We start from the raw sequence: 21385 nt of genomic DNA, 5'->3' as shown, positions 1-21385 counted from the left end.
AACATAGATACTGTATTTTCATTTATCCACAGAGCTCATTCAAATTTCACCAGTCATCCTAATGATGTCATTTATAGGTCTAGGGTCCAATCCAAGGTTGAATTGCATGTACTTATTCTGCCTCTTTAGTGTTTCCAATCTGGCACAGTTCCTCGGACTTTCATGTCTTTCAGGACCTTGACATTTTTAAAAAGAACAGTCTAGTTACACTGTAGATTGTTCTGAAATTTAGGCTTACCTGATACTTTCTTATAATTAGATTTAATCTATGCATTTTTGGTGAAAAACACACAGTGATAGGTTTTCCTGCCACACATCAGAAAGCACATGGCAATTTGTCCCATTACTGCTAACTTTTTTTTTTTTTTTTTTGAGACGGAGTCTCACTCTTGTTGCCCAGGCTGGAGTGCAGTGGCACGATCTTGGCTCACTGCAACCTCCGCCTCTGGAGTTCAAGTGATTCTCCTGCCTCAGCGGCATGAGTAGCTGGGATTACAGACGACTGCCACCATGTCCGGCTAATTTTTGCATTTTTAGCAGAGGCGGGGTTTCACCATCTTGGCCAGGCTGGTCTGGAACTCCTGATCTCAGGTGATCTCCCCGCCTCAGCCTCCCAAAGTGCTGGGATTACAGGCATGAGCCACCATGTCCAGTTGTGATGTCAACTTTTTATCCATTGGTTTAGATAATGTCTTTCTTTTTTCATCACTGTTAAGTGAAACAGTATTTTGTACTATTAATAATCAGATTATTTTCGTGATGAGCTACTTTAGACTATATAAATGTCCTGTTCCTCATCCAATTTTTGTCCATAAATTTCAGGATTTATTGGTGATTCTTGTCTGAATCATTTATTACTATTATGGTGGTTGCCAATTGGTGATTTTCTTTTCTATTCTTTTCTTTTTTTAGAGACAGGGTCTCACTCTCTTGCACAGGCTGGAGTGCAGTGGTATGATTATAGCTCACTGCAGTTTCCAATCTCTGGGCTCACGCAATGCTCCCACCTCAGCCTCCCAAGTAGCTGGGAGAACAGTCGTGCACCATTGCCTTGATCTCTTCTTCTTATAAAGTCACTAGGTCCCTTCCCATGATAATCCGTTAATCTGTGAATGAACTAATCTATTCACGAGGGCAGAGCTCTCATGATCCAATCATCTCTTAAAGGCCCCACCTCTAAATACTGCCATACTGCCACATTGAGGACTTTCTTTCTTTCCTTCGCTCTCTCTCTTTCCTTCCTTTTCTTTTTTCTTTTCTTTTTTTTTTTTTTTTTTGAGAACAGAGACTCACTGTTGCCTAGGCTGGAGTGCAGTGGTGTGATCTCGGGTCACTGCAACCTCTGCCTCCCAGGTTCAAGCAATTCTCCTGCCTCAGCCACCCAGTAGCTGGGAATACAGGTGCATGCCACCACACCTGGCTAATTTTTTATATTTTTGGTAGAGATGGGGTTTCACCACATTGGCTAGGCTGGTCTCGAACTCCTTACCGTAAGGTTCTTGTATTGGTTCGAACCCCAAAAGCGTGCCAACAGACACCACCAGGCGGTGTGGAGCAACGTGCTGTTTTAATGAGCGCCTGGGCGCAGGCAAGCTGAGCCCTAAAATGGCGTCAGCCTGAGGTGAGGACGGGGCAAAGGTTTTATAGTCTCCTGTAAACAGGAAGTGTCCTAGTCTGACATTGTACACAGATGACCTCTTTCTCGATCTTCAGGGTTACGTGTCTTCCCGCTGGCTTTCTTCCTGCTTCTGCTATCTTGCTGGCACACGCTGCTGGCACAAGTAGCCTTGTGGACTGGGCCCGAGAAGGGAGGAGTCATCCATCTCCTTAAGCTTTCAGGCCCCGGGGAGAATCTTATATATTCCTGTCTGTTTGGTTATACAAAAGGGAAAAGGAACAACTTTCTCAATAACTATTTCAGGCGTGACATAGGGGTGGAGTGGGCACCTTGGAAAAAGAAAAACTTAATTTTTGGGGTATTCTTGAGAATTGTATCCATCATGTCGTTGTAGCAGGAGTGTCACCTGGATAGTCTGGCAGTTACCTGTAATTTCAACAAGAGTTTTAATGGCTTTTATTATCAGTGGAATAACATAGGGGAGAAGCAGGAGGAGCCCAATGATGAAGATTACTGTCCCTACCAGCGTTTTAAATCCTCCTAAATTAGAGAACCACCCTCCTAGAAGGTTTGCTGGGTCCCATCCCTTCCAGGTTTGGACTGGTACACGGGCAACTTTTCTGATGTTTGAAGCGATTTCTAGAACCACTTTTCTGTTATCATCTATGTTAAGACAGCAATTAGATACATTAAATTTACCACAGACTCCACTCTCTTCTCCTAATAAGTAATTTAGTGCTAGCCCGTTTTGATAAATTGCCGTGCGCATTTGGTTTTGTTGTTGCGCGAGCATTTCCAGGGCTGAGGCGGTTTGGTTAGTATTTCTAGAATAGCCTGTAGTCTAATTATTCTATTTAGCATATATAAAGGAGTGCAGTAACCCCATGAACCATTCTTATCCCAAGTGGCAGGACCGTAATATTCGATGATCTGTTTCGGAGGCCATTCGTTCCCTTGCCATCTTTGGCTTCCTCCTACCTTTAAGGATCGTTTTTCTTTGTTTAGGTTATTATATACAAGGATGCTGAGGGTGTTGCCCGCTGTTAATGTTTTGGAGGAAGGAGTACCCTTGGGGGTGAGCTTGACCCTGGTGCGATGGACCCAGTGGGGCAGTCCTTGGACTCTCACTGCAGTTGGCATGCTGAGTATCACAGTGTAGGGTAGGGGCATCTCCTCTTCGATTGTAGCTTTTGGTGAGGGTCGGATTGGCAGATAAACACATCTGTGCCTGCAAGACAGTTATGTTGAGAGGACAAGGTGGTGTCAACAGGGAGAGGCATGGTCTCATTTGCTGCTTCACAAATGAAAGACCGCATCTGGATTAAGGAGGGGAGGTAATTCCTGAGTGGCTCATAGTCTGGTAAGGGTGGAGGCCCCAAGACAAAAGTTTGGCCATACATGATTCCAAGGCTATGAAAAGAGGGTGCCTTTGGTGTTGTGCGGAGTCTTATGAGGGCAAAAGGGAGATTTTTTGTCCACGGCTGGTGGGTTTCTAGAGCCAGCTTGATGAATTGGGCTTTAAGGACAGTTAATTTTTTTTTAACTTTGCCTGAAGATTGAGGCCTGTAGGGTGTGTGGATAACCCACTTTATTCCTAAGGATGTAGAGACACCTTGGTTAATTTGGCTGATGAAGGCGGGCCTGTTATTGGACTGGATGGATGCTGGGAGTCTAAAACGGGGACTTATATGTATGACGAGAGTTTGTGTGAGGATATTTGCACCTTCTGAAGTTGCTGGGAACGCTTTTACCCACCCGGAGAAAGCACAGACAAAGACTAGACAATAGCAGAGCCGTTTATCTGGCAGCGTGTGAGTGAAATCTACTTGCCAATCTTGCCCGGGTAACTGGCCCCGGGGTTGGTGGGTAGGAGAAGGTGGCGGCTGAAGGGAGCACTGGGGTGACATTGAGTGGCAGATAGAGCAGGACTGGGTAATTTCTTGAACATGGCTGGAAAGATGAGGAAAGTGAGAATAGGGCACAGAAGTTGCAAGAGAGGTTTGTAACCAACATGGAAAGAATTGTGGAGGCTTTGGAGGATAGGGATTGTTTGAGAGTGAGAAAGAACGAAGCGCCCTTCCTTGACATACCATGGTCCTTGCTTTTGAAGGTTTTGGGCTCAGAAGTCCTCCTTTTCTTCTGAGGAGTAAAGAGAAGAGAACAGGGACAGGGACAGAAACTGGCCTTGCATGGGTTGTAGAGCTACTTCTTTGGCTGCCCGATCTGCTAGCACATTTCCAGCTATTATAGGATTGTCTGGGGTTTGGTGGCCTCTGCAATGAATGACGGCAACTTTCTGTGGGAGCCTGACAGCTTGAAGGAGTTTGCTGATGAGAGAGCCATTTATGACAGGAGCGTTTTTTTGCAGTTAGGAAACCCCATTCTTTGCAGATGGACGAGTGTGAGTGCACTATGTGGAACTCATAACGAGGATTTGCATATATATATATATATATATATATATATATATATATATATTTTTTTTTTTTTGGAAATGGAGTCTTGCTCTGTCGCCCAGGCTGGAGTGCAATGGTGCGATCTCAGCTCACTGCAACCTCCACCTCCCAGGTTCAAGTGATTCTCCTGCCTCAGCCTGCCAAGTAGCTGGGACCACAGGCACACACTAAAACGCTCAGCTAATTTTTGTATTTTTAGTGGAGACAGGGTTTCATCATGTTGGCCAGGGTGGTCTCGATCTCCTGATCTCATGATCCGCCCGCCTCAGCCTCCCTAAGTGCTGGGATTAGAGGCGTGAGCCACTGCGCCCGGCCAAGATTTGCATATATGTTGATCTGTTGTCTGGCTGCTCAAGTGAGAGCTCTAGTGAGAGTGATGAGTTCAGCTTTCTGGGTGGTGGTGCTTAGGGAGAGCAGATTGGCTTCAATAGTATGGAGAGGTGACACTATAGCATAGCCAGCATGCCAGCGTCCTTGATGTAGGAAGAAGCTCCCATCGACAAACCAAGTAAAGGAGGCATCTGGAAGGGGTTCATCTGTTAGATTTAGAAAAGGTATAAAAAAGGTTTGAACAGTGTTCACACAGATATGTGTAGGGTCTTGGTAAGAGCGTGGCCGGGTTTAGATGGGAGCTGGTTCGCGTGGGATTTGGGGGGTTTCTATGAATACAGCATTCAGTTGGAGGAGCCGTGGGGCAGAGATGAGACTTAGTACACTGTGGTGAGCTAGCATATCTTTGATGTTATGGGTTGAATAAACTGTTAGGTTGGCCTGGAGAGATAGTTTTAGGCTTTCAAGAGTGAGGACAGCAGCTGCTGCCAATGCTTGGAGGCAGGCAGGCCATCTGAGAACTGTGGCTTCAAGCTGTTTAGAGAGGTGGCAACAACCTGGAGGGTGGGTCCCTTAGACTGGGTTAGAACACCTAGTGCGACTCTAGGCCGTTTGTCAGTATAGAGGGAGACAGGTTTGGTGAGATCTAGAGAGTGAGGACGGGGGCTGAGATGAGAGCCTTTTGGAGTAGACAGAAAGGTTGGGTAATAGGCTGTGTAGGTTTAATTTTTTATTTTATTATTATTATTTTTGAGATGGAGTCTCACTCTGTTGTCCAGGCTGGAGCACAGTGGCACGATCTCCGCTCACTGCAACCTCTGCCCCTCCAGGCTTAAGCAATTCTCTGCCTCAGCCTCTGGAGTAGCTGGGATTACAGGCGCATGCCACCATGCCCAGCTAATTTTTAGTATTTTTTTTAGTAGAGACAGGGTTTCGCCATCTTGGCCAGGCTGGTCTTGAACTCCTAACCTTGTGATCCACCCGCCTCAGCCTCCCAAAGTGCTGGGATTTCAGGCGTGAGCCACCGCGCCCGAAGGCTGTATAGGTTTTAAAGGCTCATGGAGAGGGCCTTTAGCAGTTTGGTGTAACGGTTTGGCAAGTAGAGCAAAGGAGGGAACCCAGAGCCTAAAATATCCCGCTAGTCCTAGAAAAAATAAATTCTTGCTTAGTTTGTGGAGGCGGGAGGGACTGGAGGAGTGATATGTGGTTGGTTGTGAGCCCTTGGGTTCGCGGGGTAAGAGCTAGGCCTAGGTAGGTGACTTGAGGGGGTGTATATTTGTGCTTTTTAAGGGGAGACCTGATACCCCCGTTCTGCCAAGAAATTTAAAAGAGAGATAGTATGGACGTTGCAGTCTCTTTGAGAGGGGCTACACAGGAGTAGATTATTAACATGTTCAAGGAGAGTGGACTGTTTTAGAAATAAGGTACAGAGGTTGACAGCAAGGTGGGGGCTGTCTATGAAACCTTGAGATAGTATGCACCAGGTGAGCCGACATGAAAGGTGGGTGTCAGGGTTTTCCCGCGCAAAGGCAAAGAGGTTTTGGGAATTAGGGTGTAAAGGAATTGTGAAAAAAAGCATCCTTTAGGTTTAGAACAGAAAAATGGGTAGTATTGGAGGGAACTGCGGAAAGTAAAGTATATGGGTTAGGAACTACTAGACATACCGGGAGTACAACTTGGTTAATGAGCCTGAGGTCCTGGACTAAGGACCTCAGGCTAAGTGATAAGTTCCGTTTGGCTTTGTAACAGGTAGAATTGATGTGTTAAAAGGGGAGTCTGTTGGGCAGAGTAGGTGACTGGCAAGGAGGTGACAAATGATAGGCCTTAGGCGTATGAGAGCTGCTTGGGGGATAGGATACTGCTTCTGTGATAGGAACTGGGGGGGCTTTTTAAGGGTAATGTGAATGGGGGTGTGGTGTTCTGTGACTGAGGGTGTGGAAGTATCCCAAACAGCAGGGTTAACTATGGATGGAGGACAAGGAAAGGCTGCACGTTTTACGGTGGGAGGTTGAAAGAGTAGAAGAAAGCTAGAAGTACTGGTGGGGTCTGGATGGATGCATTGGGTACTATGGGGAATGTGGAAGTGAAGAGTAGTGTGGAGTTTTGAAAGGATATTTCTGCCTAGGAGCGGAGTTGGGCATGAGGGCAGGACTAAGAAAGAGTGAGTGAAGGAAAAAGTGTGCAGGGAGCAGAAAAGTGGAGGGGTGGCTTGGGGTTTGGAGACTTGTTGGTCAATTTTCACAACAGAGACTTGGGAGGACTGGGTGGGTTCTGAAAAATGAGGTAAAGCAGAGTAGATTGCCCAGGATTAATTTAAAAAACATACTGGCCTACCTGCCACCACCAGGGTTACCCTTGGCTTGGATGAAGCGATGGTAGTTGCTGGGGCATCCGTTCCAGGGCACCATCAGTCTTCAGCAGCAAGGCCAATGAGATCCAAGTAGGCCGGCTCAGAAAGGGACGGGGGCAGTCCTCGGGGGCCGCTCACAGTCCGACTTCCAGTGGGGTCTTCCGCAGAGGGGGCATGGCCTGGTGGGCTTACCTGGGTTTGGGCATTGTCTGGACCAGTGGCCTTCATTGTCACACTTGAAACAGGCACCAAGTGGAGGTGGATTGTTAGGAGGCTTCCCTGTGGAGCTGTGGCCCCATGGGCCTACAGGGCCCCTGATGGCGGAGGCAGGCATTTGAAACTCTGCCAGCTTTTGCCTTTTACTTTTCTCATCACGATTGTTAAAGATTTTGATGGCTAAGTTAAGAAGGTCTCGTTGTGGGGTTTGAGGGCCGTCATGAAGCTTCTGAAGCTTGCCCCGAATATCAGGGGTAGATTGGGAGATGAACGGAAGGTTTAAGATAGTGGTTCCTGCTGAGGGTTTGAAGGGGGAAGGGGGATTGCATTAACATGGAGTGGAGGACAGATAGGGGCGTAAGGTGGCAGGATGGGTTTACAAGCCTCAGGAGAGGGCAGCTGTGGAGGAGAATGGGTACAAGCAATACTCGAATTGTCCTGAGGGGGGATGGTGTAGGAAAAGAAGTGGATACAGCTGACTGGGAAGATGGCGGCTGGGAAGATGGTGGCTGATAAGACAATGAGGAGGCTTGGGGGATTAAAGAAGACAGTTGAGAGGAAACTGTAGGGGCTGGGAGGACAGTAGTCAGCTGGATTAAACCAGAAAAAAGAGGTACGGTTGGGAGGAGAAAGGCGATCTGGGTGATGGGAATGAAGGAGGAGGATTTGAACAGGTTAGCAAGAACTGCGGAGGTCGGGTTGTGATCTGAGTGCAAAAGGCCTGGACATAAGGAATTTCCTCCCATTTCTCCAGTTGTCGGCAATCATCGCTTAAATGAGTTAAAATTGTGAAGTTGAATGTTCTATTTGCGGGCCACTTGGACCTTTTATTTAATTTGTACTGCTACCAGGCTGTATTGCAAAAAAAGACAAGGTGCTTAGGGTGGATATTTTGCCTGAGGCCTAAGGTTTGCAGGTTTTTTATGAGGCAGCCTAGAGTGCTGTTTTTTGGAATGGAGGACCAGGAGTTTCCTATAACAGAGGGTGGGCTCGGGAGAACAGGGAAAAAGGAGACCGTCCTGGACAGCCGGAGGGAGACCATAAAAGAAGCGACCATCACCGCTGCCTTTTTCGTTCTGGAACGGGATCAAATGGCCTAGAGGCATCCCCCTAAGACCAGATGATCAGTGAGTACCTGGCACACACCAGACCCTTCTTGGACCAACACTGGATTTTCAGACGGGAGAAACTGAGAGACCATGCGAATTGTTCCCTGTTAACTGGGCTCCCGGGGAAACTTACCATTAGTCGAGACCAGTGACCGATGTGCATGCACAGAGAGGCGACTGGAGGCTGAGGAGCTTCCCTTGTCTAGCTGCTGTGGCCTGCTCTCCGGGGTGGAGGGGTAGGTCCATGCGGGACGCAGACCTGAGCTCCTCCTGGGTTTTGGCTCCAGATGTAAGGTTCTTTTATCGGTTTGAAACCTGAAAGCCTGCCAATAGACAACACGAGGCAGTGTGAAACCACATGCTGTTTTAATGAGCGCCTGGGTGCAGGCGGGCTGAGGCCTAAAATGGTGTCAGCCCCAAGTGAGGAGGGGCAAAGGTTTTATAGTCTCCTGTAAACAAGAAGCCTCCTAGTCTGACGTAACTGCTACATTGTACCCGGATGGCCTCTTTCTAGATCTTCAGATCTTCAGGGCGTGTCTTCCCGCAGGCTCTCTTTCTGCTTCTGCTACTTTGCTGACACATGCTGCTGGCACAAGTAGCCTTGTGCCTTAAGACTGGGCCGGGCGCGGTGGCTCAAGCCTGTAATCCCAGCACTTTGGGAGGCCGAGACGGGCGGATCACAAGGTCAGGAGATTGAGACCATCCTGGCTAACACCATGAAACCCCGTCTCTACTAAAACAAAAAAAAAAATACAAAAAACTAGCCGGGCGAGGTGGCGGGCGCCTGTTGTCCCAGCTACTCGGGAGGCTGAGGCAGGAGAATGGCGTAAACCTGGGAGGCGGAGCTTGCAGTGAGCTGAGATCCGGCCACTGCACTCCAGCCCGGGCGACAGAGCGAGACTCCGTCTCAAAAAAATAAAAAAATAAAAAAAAGACTGGGCCTGAGAAGGGAGGAGTTATTCATCTCCTTAGGCTTTCAGGCCCCGGGGAGAATCTTACACTGACCCCAAGTGATCCACCTGCCTTGGCCTCCCAAAGTGCCGGAGTTACCAGTGTGAGCCACCATGCCTGGCCTGTCTGCCTGCCTGGGCCTTCCTTTCCTTCCTTTCCTTCCCTTCTTCCCTCCCTCCCTCCCTCCTTCCCTCCTTCCCTCCTTCCTTCCTTCCTTCCTCACAGTCTCACTCTCACTCAGGCTAGTGTGCAGTGGTGCGATCATGGCTCACTGTGGCCTCAAACTCCTAGGCTCAAGCAATCCTCCTATCTCAGTCTCTGTAGCTGGGACTATAGGCATGCACCACCACATCTGACTAATTTTTGTATTTTTTTGCAGAAACAGGATTTCACCATGTTGCCCAGGCTGGTCTCCAACTCCTGGGCTCAAGTGATCCTCCTGCGTCAGCCTCACAAAGTGCTAGGAGTACAATCGTGAGCCATTGAGCCTGGCCAAGGATTATGTTTCAACATAAGTTTTGGAGGGGACACAAACCATAGCACTTACTTTCATACAAAAACCTGAAAGACTCTGGGGTGTCTGGAAAAAAATGGAAGATCTCAAATTTCTAGAACATCTCCAGGCTATCAGTTACCATTCATATCCTCATTTTCAAGCCACAGGGTTCCTGTCTAGTCTGGCCTGGCCACCCTGCAACATGGGGGTGGGAGACCAGAAATCTCTGCAGAGGCTAGGATCCCTGCATTGGGGATTAGCCTGCCTGTTCCCTACTTCACATACACCAAATTTGGAGCCTGTTGCACATTTTTCCAAGGATCGATTCCAGATCCACCTGACTTTTCTTCCACCTTCTGAATTCTTGGCATAATCTTTCCCAAAAGGCAGGAATTGCCATTTTCAAGCAATTTCTTTCTTCAAGTTCAGTAAAAAGAACATAAGAAGACAAAGACATGTAAAGAGACTATCTGGAGTATAAGGGAGAGGAAATCAAGGAGAACAAAGCTAGATTAATACCACCTAAAAGAACTATTTAGCCCAAAATCAAAGTAGTTCCATTGATAACTCAAAACCAGGTACTTACTTGTTCTAAAGAACAGTGGTTTGGCCAGGCACGGTGGCTCACGCCTGTAATCCCAGCAATTTGGGAGGCTGAGGTGGGCAGATCACCTGAGGTCCGGAGTTGGAGACCAGCCTGACCAACATGGAGAAACCCCATCTCTACTAAAAATACAAAAAATTAGCCGGGTGTGGTGGCACATACCTGTAATCCCAGCTACTCGGGAGGCTGAGGCAGGAGAATCGCTTGAACTGAGAGGCGGAGGTTGCAGTGAGCCAAAATCATGCTATTGCACTCCAGCCTGGGCAACAAGAGTGAAACTCAGTCTCAAAAAAAAAAAAAGCAGTGGTGAAATTATTAATAATAATAAAAATAGGCATTCTGAAGATCTATAAGGCAATGTGTTGTCCCTACCTCCTCTGTGGAGCAGATCCAGCCACACACAGCAGTGCCCATGTCACAGAAGCACCAAACCTACAAAGTGATTCTGGATAGAAAATATTCGCTGATTCATTTTTCGATTTGAAAGAACAACTAAGTAGAGGGTTTCTTTTTTTTTTTTTTTTTTTGAGACGGAGTCTCGCTGTGTCGCCCAGGCTGGAGTACAGTGGCGGGATCTCAGCTCACCGCAAGCCCCACCTCCCGGGTTTACGCCATTCTCCTGCCTCAGCCTCCCGAGTAGCTGGGACTACAGGCGCCCGCCACCTCGCCCGGCTAGTTTTTTGTATTTTTTAGTAGAGACAGGGTTTCACCATGTTAGCCAGGATGGTCTCGATCTCCTGACCTCGTGATCCGCCCGTCTCGGCCTCCCAAAGTACTGGGATTACAGGCTTGAGCCACCGTGCCCGGCCAGTAGAGGGTTTCTAAATGCTCTACTGCCTAACCTGGTTATAGTGGATTCTTATAATTTTGTGTTGCCTCAGCATCCATTTTGATTATGTTTGACTTTCCAATACCAGAAACAGGGCTCAGTCACCCTTGACGTAGTTTCCTGTTCTATACCTCACCCTCACCCTACCTCCATTCCTCAATGTGGCCAGTCCAGATACTGCCCTTATAGTTATTCCCCAGTGAACACTTCCCTATGGGACAGCTACATGCAACCTACTTGAATGGTCCTCACACTCTACACTGACCATGCAGGTATGACACAATGACCACCTCTCAGTCACTGCATGACCTGAAACTTGTGCCTAGTTGCTTTAAACCCACCAGTTAAAACTCCCCAATGGGAAACCTGTTTGGATAACACCTTGGACCCAATAAGGGCATTGGCCCATGTGTTGCTCTCTTTCTCTCCCAGCCTGTGCTCCCTGACCTCCAGGTGTATGGCCTCCAAGTGCACCACATGTTCCCCAAGGCTTATAAAGCAATCTTTATTTCTGTCTTGTGTCCCTCCTAACCATTGGAGGAGCGCTCCCCATCTTAAACATCCAAAATTGTACCACAGGTTCTCACAAAACCTCTTTGGAGCAGAGACCAAGGAAAGAAGGATAATTTGTCTGCATTTTTTTCCCCTTAAAGATCTTCCTCTAATAGAAATTCTTCAATAGATTCCCACCACAGAGTAGAATGCAGTCTTTTCAGTGATCTGCAAGGCTCTATATATTTTACCCTCACATACCCCCCTATCAGTGTTAACTTTAAAACTTAACATGGGCCAGGCACAGTAGCTCATGTCTATAATCCCAGCACTTTGGGAGGCTAAGGCAGGCGGATCATTTGAGCCCAGGAGTTCCAAACTGAGCAATATAGCAAAACTCCATATCTACTAAAAATACAAAAAAATTAGCCGGGTGTGGTGGCACATGCCTGTAGTCCCAGCTACTTAGGGGGCTTAGGTGGGAGGATCACCTGAGCCTGGGGAGGTTGAGGCTGTGGTGAGCCTCACACCACTGCACTCCAGCCTGGGTGATAGATCGAGACCCCTGTATCAAAAAAAAAAAAAGTACAGTCTGTTAAATTTTAAAATGCTCGTAACTTTTCATCTAACAATTTCACTGTCAGGAATATAGTGTAGCTTTTACTTATGCATAAATCCTTTATGCAGAAGATTTTTATTGAAAGAGATTCACTATAGTGTTGTTTGGAAACAATATAAATGTCCATCGCCAAAGGATTGGTTAAATAAATAAATAAATAGAATATTAGCTAATAAAAAAATGAGTTACAAACTGAAAATAAATTACTTTCAAGGTGAATTTTAACTACTTGGTTTATAATTCTGTAGAGAGACTATCCCTATGCTTACACAACCCAGGAAGGATATACGAGAAATGATGATAGTGGGCGGCTGTGGGCAAAACACTTGGGAACCACACCAGCTCAGGGACCAGGTAGATAAGATCTGCTTAGTATCACCTATGATAGGGAACCATGCAAAACCTTTTGACCCCTGTCACTTTGTATCCAGAAATTTCTATGCCACTACAATGAAAATAATTTAGGGTAATGTGAATTAAATTAAGCAAACAGGCTGGGGAGCCAGACCACCTGGGTTTGAATTCCAGCTCCATTGCTTATAGGTTGTGCAACTTTGGGTAAGTTATTTGACTTATTTGTGATGTGATATTCTTATCTGAAAAAATGAGGATCATAAACGGTACATATTCAGAAAGTTATAGGGAATTTGAATGAATTAATAAGTCTAGGAAATTTTGTTTCTGGCACATAGTAACAACTCAAAAAATGTGAGCTATTACTACTAGTAGTAGTAGTATTAGACCTAGAGAGGGAGGGAAGATAGTGTCTAAGTCTGGCAATCTTTTTTTTGTTTTTGTTTTTGTTTTGGAGGCAGGGTCTTGCTCTGTTGCCCAGGCTGGAGTACAGTGGCATGATCTTGGCTCAAGTGCAACCTCCGCCTCCCGGGTTCAAGCGAGTCTCCTGCCTCAGCCTCCTGAGTAGCTGGGCTTACAGGCATGTGCTACCATGCCTGGCTAATTTTTGTATTTTAGTAGAGACGGGGTTTCGCCATGTTGGCCAGGCTGGTCTTGAACTCCTGACCTCAGGTGATCCGCCTGCCTCCACCTCCCAAAGTGCTGGGATTATAGGCATGAACTGCTCGCTGCTCCTGGCCCTGGCAGTCTTAAGACAAGGACACTTGATTTTCACTATGTAAACATGAGTAATGTTTGATTTTTTTTTCTTTTTTTAAACCAGGTACATGATTTTCTTTAGGGGAAAAGGAATTATTCTACAGAATTAAAAAAAAAAGAAAAGAAAAAAAGCCAGGTCATGATAGATGTGAATGAACGCTCCCACTCCATCCGAGGGTATACTGGGGCAGATCATTCATTCACTCATGAGCATCAGGGCCAGGTTGCCTCTCCTGGTCTTTCTGTCTCTCAGTCTCCTCCCTCAACTCCAGCCCTCATGCTGATCAGCAAAGTTTTATTGGCGCTCTCAAATGCATATAGAATAAAGTAGTAACTAAAAATCAAAATAAAATGAGGAACTGGGGCTTTTGTTTGTTAGTTTGACCTATCTGTTTGGCAACAATTAAAAAGACAAAAAGTGCCTATTTTGGTAAATACGTTGGTGGGCGGATCTCTTGAGCCCAGGTATTTGAGACCAGCCTGGCCAACATGAAAAAAACCCAGTCTCTACTAAAAATACAAAAATTAGCTAGGTGTGGCGGCGCCCACTTGTGGTCCCAGCTACTCAGGAAGCTCACTTGAGCTCAGGAGGTGGAGGCTGCAGTGAGCCCGGATCGCACCACTGCACTCCAGCCTAGGCAATAAAGCCAGACTCTGTCTCAAAAAGTAAAATAAAATAATAATAATAATAATAAAATTAAAAAGCAGTTATGCAATAACATACATGTTTTAAATTTTGTTCTAAAAAACCAATATATGTATCTCTGTGTCTACTGCACTTTCTTGCAAGTGTGTGCTCTTTTTTTTTTTTTAAATCTATCTACAATCTATCTATCTCTACCTTATTATCTGAAAAAGTCCTGGAAATATATTGACAAAAAATTAGGGATTAGAGCTGGGAGAAGCAGGGCTTTTACTCTCTACTGGTTTTCACTTTGGTTCAGCTTGATTACTTTTCTTTCTTTCTTTCTTTCTTTTTTTTTTTTTTTTTTTTTTTTGAGACGGAGTCTTGCTCTGTCACCCAGGCTGGAGTGCAGTGGCCGGATCTCAGCTCACTGCAAGCTCCTCCTCTCGGGTTCACGCCATCTCCTGCCTCAGCCTCCCGAGTAGCTGGGACTACAGGCATCCGCCACTTCGCCCGGCTAGTTTTTTGTATTTTTTAGTAGAGACGGGGTTTCACCGTGTTAGCCAGGATGGTCTCGATCTCCTGACCTCATGATCCGCCCGTCTCGGCCTCCCAAAGTGCTGGGATTACAGGCTTGAGCCACCGTGCCCGGCCTTCTTTCTTTCTTTCTTTCTTTCTTTTTCTTTCTTTCTTTCTTTCTTTCTTTCTTTCTTTCTTTCTTTCTTTCTTTCTTTCTTTCTTTCTTTCTTTCTTTCTTTCTTTCTTTCTTTCTTTTCTTTCTTTCTTTCTTTCTTTCTTTCTTTCTTTCTTTCAACAATTAACATACATATCAATTTTATGATTTCTTATGTCTATTTTGAAAGAACAAAAACATATTTTGTGGAGTTTATAAATAAATAGGAGTTTACACTGATGATGGAAGTGTAAATTCCAACAATATGTACAAACATACTTTGGCATTATGTTCCAAAATCCTTAAAAATGTGCATACTATATAATGGTAGCAATTTTACTGGAAGGAATTTATACTAAAGAAGCAAATAGCCGCGCGTGGTGGCTCACGCCTGTAATCCCAGCACTTTGGGAGGCCGAGACGGGCGGATCACGAGGTCAGGAGATCGAGACCATCCTGGCTAACACGGTGAAACCCCGTCTCTACTAAAAAATACAAAAAACTAGCCGGTGAGGTGGCGGGCGCCTGTAGTCCCAGCTACTCGGGATGCTGAGGCAGGAGAATGGCGTGAACCCGGGAGGCGGAGCTTGCAGTGAGCTGAGATCCGGCCACTGCACTCCAGCCTGGGTGACAGAGCGAGACTCCGTCTCAAAAAAAAAAAGAAGAAGCAAATAAAGATGCCCATCAAGATGGCTAATAATAGCCTGGGCAATATGGTGAAGCCCCATTTCTACAAAAAGATGTGCATGCCTGTAGTCTCAGCTACTAGGAGATAGAAGGATTGCTTGAGGCCAGGGGGATTGAGGGTGCAGTGAGCCTTGATCATGCCATTGCACTCCAGCCTGAGCAAAAAAGTGAGATCCTGTTTCAAAAAAAAAAAAAAAGTGCAGGCATGGTGGCTCACACCTGTAATCCCAGCACTTTGGAAGGCTGAGGCAGGTGGATGACTTGAGATCAGGAGTTTGATTTGAGACCAGCCTGGCCAAGATGGTGAAACCCTATCTCTGCCAAAAATACAAAAATTAGCTGGGTGTGGCAGTGTGCACCTGTAATCCCAGCTACTTGGGAGGCTGAGGCACGAGAATTGCTTGAACCAGAAGATCGAGGCTGCAGTGGGCCAAAGTTGCACAGCTGCACTGCAGCCTGGGCAACAAAGTGAGACACACACATACACACACACACACTCATACACACACAAAAGCTGCCTAACAGAAGGGTTTTGTTTTGTTTTTGAGACACGGTCTCATTCTGTTGCCCAGGCTGGAGTGCAATGGCGCAATCTCAGCTCACTGCAGCCTCTGCCTCCCAGGTTCATGTGATCCTCCCACCTCAGCCTCCCAAGTAGCTGGGATTACAGGCACGCACCACCACACCCAGCTAAGTTTTTGTATTTTTTGTAGAGATGAGGTTTCGCCACACTGCCCAAGCTGGTTTCAAACTCCCGGGCTCAAGCAATCCAACCGCCTTTGCCTCCCAAAGTGCTAGGATTATAGGCATGAGCCACTGTGCCTGGCCAAGAGCAGGGCTTTGCCATGTTGGCCAGGCTGGTCTCAAATTCCTGACCTCAAGTGATCCTCCTCTCTCAGCCTCCCAAAGTACTGAGATTATAGGCGTGAGCAACCATGCCCGGTCATAAAAAATACTTTTTCTTTTTTTATGTATGAGACAGGGTCTTGCTCTGTCACCAAGGTTGGAATGCAGTGGAGCGATCTCAGCTCACTGCAGCCTTGACCTCCTGAGCTCAAGCAATCCTCCCACCTCTGCCTCCAGAGTAGAAGGTATATGCCATTACGCTTGGCTAATTTTTAAATTGTTTGTAGAGACAGGGTCTCGCTATGTTGGTCAGGCTGGTCTTGAACTCCTTGGCTCAAGTGATTCTCCCACCTCAGCCTCCCAAAGCGCTGGGATTATAGGCAAGAGCCACTGCACCCGGCTGAAAAAAAAAAGTTGTTAGAAATATCTCTGAGTACAACATTTCCTGCTTTGCTTTTAATAATATACTGCAAATACTCAGTTTCCACTCTACAGCTGACTATGAAGGTGTTTATACTAACAGCTAATGACTGTGCCAAGCTTATCTTTTTTACTTTGTATTAAATCCAGCTTTCTGGGTTTTTTTCTCTCAGTTAGGCTTGTATTTCTCCATATTCCTATGGTGAAGGCAGGAGTAGGCACTGGAGCCTATTGTCATGGATATGGATGACACTGAGTTGGTGAAAAGTATTCAATGATGAGATAATGATTATTTAGTCTCTAATATGAAGTAGTCCTTTAAAAAAAAAAAATTAGGCCGGGCGCGGTGGCTCAAGCCTGTAATCCCAGCACTTTGGGAGGCCGAGACGGGCGGATCACGAGGTCAGGAGATCGAGACCATCCTGGCTAACACGGTGAAACCCCGTCTCTACTAAAAAATACAAAAAACTAGCCGGGCGAGGTGGCGGGCGCCTGTAGTCCCAGCTACTCGGGAGGCTGAGGCAGGAGAATGACGTAAACCCGGGGGGCGGAGCTTGCAGTGAGCTGAGATCCGGCCACTGCACTCCAGCCTGGGCGACACAGCGAGACTCCGTCTCAAAAAAAAAAAAAAAAAAAAAAAAAAATTAGGCCAATGAAAGAAAATTTGACAATGGCTTCTGTAGATTATTTTAGGCTTTTATTTTTCTTTATTTAATTATATAGCTAAGAGAGAAGTCTGGTGTGTGACAGTCAAACCTGGAGGTGACACAAAGCCATACCCTAAATTCTGATCTTAGCTCTATTGCTAATTAGGTATGTCTAAGGCCTCTAAGTCCCTATTTCCAAAAGGGTTAAAAACAATGACCTAGCAAGGTCTCCTGCTGTTCAGCATAGTGCCCTAGATCCGGAGAATGCTATTTAAGAGCTCTTTTAAAATCTTTTTGCATGCAGGTTCTTATGTCCTCCGAGTATTATATATTTTATTTTTTGTTTATTTTTTTGAGATGGAGTCTTGCTGTGTTGCCCAGGCTGGAGTGCAATGGTGTGATCTCGGCTCACTGAAACCTCTGCCTCCCTGGTTCAAGCGATTCTCCTGCCTCAGCCTCCCGAGTAACTGGGATTATAGGCACGCACCACCATGCCTGGCTAATTTTTATATTCTTAGTAGAGATGAAGTTTTGCCATGTTGGCCAGGTTGGTCTTGAACTCCTAACATTGGGTGATCCACCCTCCGTGGCTTCCCAAAGTCCTGGGATTACAGACATGAGTCACCAGCCCGGCTGGAGTATTATATATTCTGAAAACAGCAAGGTTATGCCATTTACAGATGATAAAACTGAGAAAGAGAAAGATTAAAAGTTGGCCAACGTTTGACTGGATTGTGAGACAAGAGATCCAAAACCTGAACTTTCCAGCCCCTGAAACACTAACTATCACGGGAAAAATACATAGGGGACAAATGTTTGTGAAGTGTCTCTCATCAGCAACGTCTATATCTGGAACAGTATAGTTTATCAACTTGAAACACTATCTTTCCAATTTCTATGTTCTTCATCAAAATTCTTTCAAACGGCTGCATTAAGAGCTCATACTGGCCGGGTGTGGTGGCTCACGCCTGTAATCCCAGCACTTTGGGAGGACAAGGTGGGAGGATTGCTTGAGATCAGGAGTTTGAGACCAGCCTGGGCAACATGGTGAAACTTCATCTTTACAAAAAATACAAAAATTAGCTGGGCCTGGTGGCGCACCGCTATAGTCCTAGATACTTGGGAGGCGGAGGTGGGAGGATCACTTGGCCTGGGAGGTGGAGTTTGCAGTGAGTGGAGATCGCACCACTGCACTCTAGCCTAGGCGACAGAGCCAGACCCTGTTTCCAAAAAAAAAAAACAAAACAAAACAAAAACCAAACAAACAAAAAACAGTTTATACTGTAGCTGTGCCATAATTTACCATTTTCCTGGTGTGTTGAGTATTTTGCTGGGTGTGTGCCATTTGGACTTTATTTTTATACATCATTTATAGTTTTGGAGAAGTAGGAGTTCAATAGACAGTTATTGACCAAGTCACCAACCCCCGAAGACAGTTGAGAGGAGTTGCTTAAGGGTTTTCTCTCTTCTCTGTCTCAGCAGACACCCTAAACCTCTCAGAGTTTCAGGGGTATAATTAGAATCTTTTGAAGACTGACATGGACGTTAATTCTTCATTAATAAAGGGATAAGCACTATAGGAGCCGTCTGATGAGATACCAGCTCTCCTTGAAGAATTATTCTTTTGCTTGATTTTCTCTCCTCTTTCTCCTACCCCCGTGCTGATGGTCTGTTAGATTAACAAAACTAGTTTCATCCAGTTTTTTTGTAAGCATTTTCTCTCTGAAAGACAAGGAAGTTGTCTTAATCCATTCAGTCTGCTATAACAAAATACCATAAACTGGGTGATTTATAAACAACAAAATTTATTTCTCACAGTTGCGGAGGTTTGAATTCAAGGCAGATTTGGTGTCTGGTAAGGGCTGGCTTCCTGGTTCATGGATGGCCATCTTGTGACTGTAACCTCACATGGGGGAAGCAGCTAATGAGCTATTGGGGCCTCTTTTATAAGGGCATTAATCCCTTCATAAGGGCTCTGCCCCCATGAACTAATCATCTCTCAAAGGCCCACATCCTAATATCATCACCTTGAAGGTCAGAATCGCAACATATGAATTTTGGGAGTGGGGACAGAAACATTCATTGCATTGCAGAAGATATATATATTAGTTACCTATTGCTACATAATAAATTACCCCCAAATTTAGCAGATTAAAGCAACAAACATGTATTATTTCACACGATTTCTGAGAGTCAAGAATCCAGGGGTGGCTTAGCTGAGTGGTTCTGAGTATCTTTCATGAGGCTATAGTCAAGCTATTGGCTGGAGCTGCAGTCATCTCAAGGCTTGACTGGGGCTGGGGAATCAGCTTCCAGGCTCACACATAGTTGTTGGTAGGCATGGTTTGTTCACTGCCTGTTGACTGCAGCCTTCAGTTCCTCAACAGGTAGTTCTCTCCATAAGACTGCTTAGCACATGGCCGCTTACCTCCCTGAGAGCAAGTGATCTAGGTTGGGAGTGGAAGCGGGGAGAGCACACAAGACAGAAGCTGCAATCTTTTATAACCTACTCTTGGAAAAGTGACATACCAGCTTTTCTGCTACACATTTTTGGTCACACAGACCAAGACTGGTACAATGTGAGAAAGGACTACCCACGGCTGTGAATACCTAGAGGAGGAATCACTGAGGGAGATCTTGGAAGCTGGCTATCACAGCATCCAGTCAAGCCCTATTGCCTCTACAACCCACTCTTATCTCCTGAGGATCGGTAGAAACAGGGAAACACAATTTCACACTTAAACAATGAGCTTCCCGCTTAGTCACTCTGGGAACTGTAAACTTACCCATGGTTCGTCAAGTCCTGTGTGGTTTGTAGAGGCATATGTTGGAGGGAGTGGAAACTTCTTTGTTCTCTCAATGATATTTAATTAGCATTTTGCCACATTTTCTGTTATGTTTGCCTGGTCTTCATAATAGATCTTCATTTCCCCACTGAAGTAACTAACTTTATATAAAATTCCACCAGCTCTCTAACATTACTGATGCTTTTTACATTAAATGCTTTTATCCCTGAGGGTTGCCAACGTAATTATGATACCTTTTCATAGAGTCTTTGTGTTACTTTGGGCTTAAATTCACATACTTCAGCATATATTAGAAAAGACATACACATATGTATTAATTCATTCTCATGATGCTATAAAGAAATACCTGAGACTGGGTAATTTATAAGGAAAAAGATTTAGGCCAGGCACAGTGGTTCATGCCTGTAATCCTAGCACTTTGGGAGGCCAAGGCAGGCAGATTCCTTGAGGCCAAGAGTTCAAGACCAGCCTGGCCAACATGGCAAAACCCCATATCTACTAAAAATATAAAAATTAGCCAGGCATGGTGGCGTGAGCCTGTGGTCCCAGTTACTCTGAGACTGGGAGGTGGAAGTTGCAGCAAGCCAAGATTGCCCCACTGCATTCCAGGCTGGGCAACAGAGTGAGACTCTGTCTCAAAAAAAAAAAAAAAATAAAGAAACAAAAAAATAAGTTTAATTGGCTCATGATTCTGCAGGCTGAACAAGAAGCGTAGCTGCTTCTGCTTCTAGGGAAGCCTCAGGAAATTTACAATCACGGTGGAAGGCAAAGGGGGAGCAGCACTTCACATGGCCAAAGAAGGAACAAGAGGCTAGGGAGAGGTGCCACACACTTTTTTTTTTTTCCTAATTATTTTTATTTATTATTTTCTTTCTTTTTTTTTTCTTTCTTTTTTTTTTTTTTTCTGAGATGGAGTCTCGCTCTGTCGCACAGGCTGGAGTGCAGTGGCACAATCTCGGCTCACTGCAACCTCTGCTTCCTGGGTTCAAGCGATTCTCCTGTCTCAGCCTCTTGAGTAGCTGGGACTGCAGGCGCCTGCCACCATGCCCTGCTAATTTTTATATTTTTAGTAGAGATGGGGTTTCACCATATTGACCAGGCTAGTCTCAAACTCCTAACCTTGTGATCTGCCCCACCTTGGCCTCCCAAAGTGCTAGGATTACATGCATGAACCACCGCATCCGGCCTACTTATTATTTTTTCTTATACTTATTTCAGATTCTCAAGTGTCACATACCTTTAAACAACCAGATCTCACAATAACTCACTCACTCACTATCATGAGAACAGCACCGGGGGGGTGGTGCCAACCCATTCATGAGAACTATGCCCACATGATCCAGTCACCTCCCACCAGGCTGCACCTCCAATATGGGGGATTATAATTCAACATGAAATTTGGTGGGGACACAGATCCAAACCGCATCAGCAAACTATTGTGGGCATTTCAGTGATTATTAGAACACAGGCTGGCCACGGTGGCTCATGCCTATAATC

At 45.7% G+C, this 21385-nt stretch overlaps 1 pseudogene; it reads right to left on the bottom strand.

Annotated features, from left to right (window-relative positions):
• Positions 1–6175: 6175 nt before the first annotated feature.
• The window catches only part of LOC139362627 (transcription factor NF-E4 pseudogene), a 28098-nt pseudogene continuing 12888 nt past the window's right edge, over positions 6176–21385 (bottom strand).

This window comes from Macaca nemestrina, chromosome 4 (assembly GCF_043159975.1).
Source record: "Macaca nemestrina isolate mMacNem1 chromosome 4, mMacNem.hap1, whole genome shotgun sequence".
In the NCBI taxonomy this organism is placed as follows: Eukaryota; Metazoa; Chordata; class Mammalia; order Primates; family Cercopithecidae; genus Macaca; species Macaca nemestrina.
The sequence above is the reverse complement of the archived record's forward strand: the minus strand, read 5'-3'. Positions and strand labels throughout refer to the sequence as shown.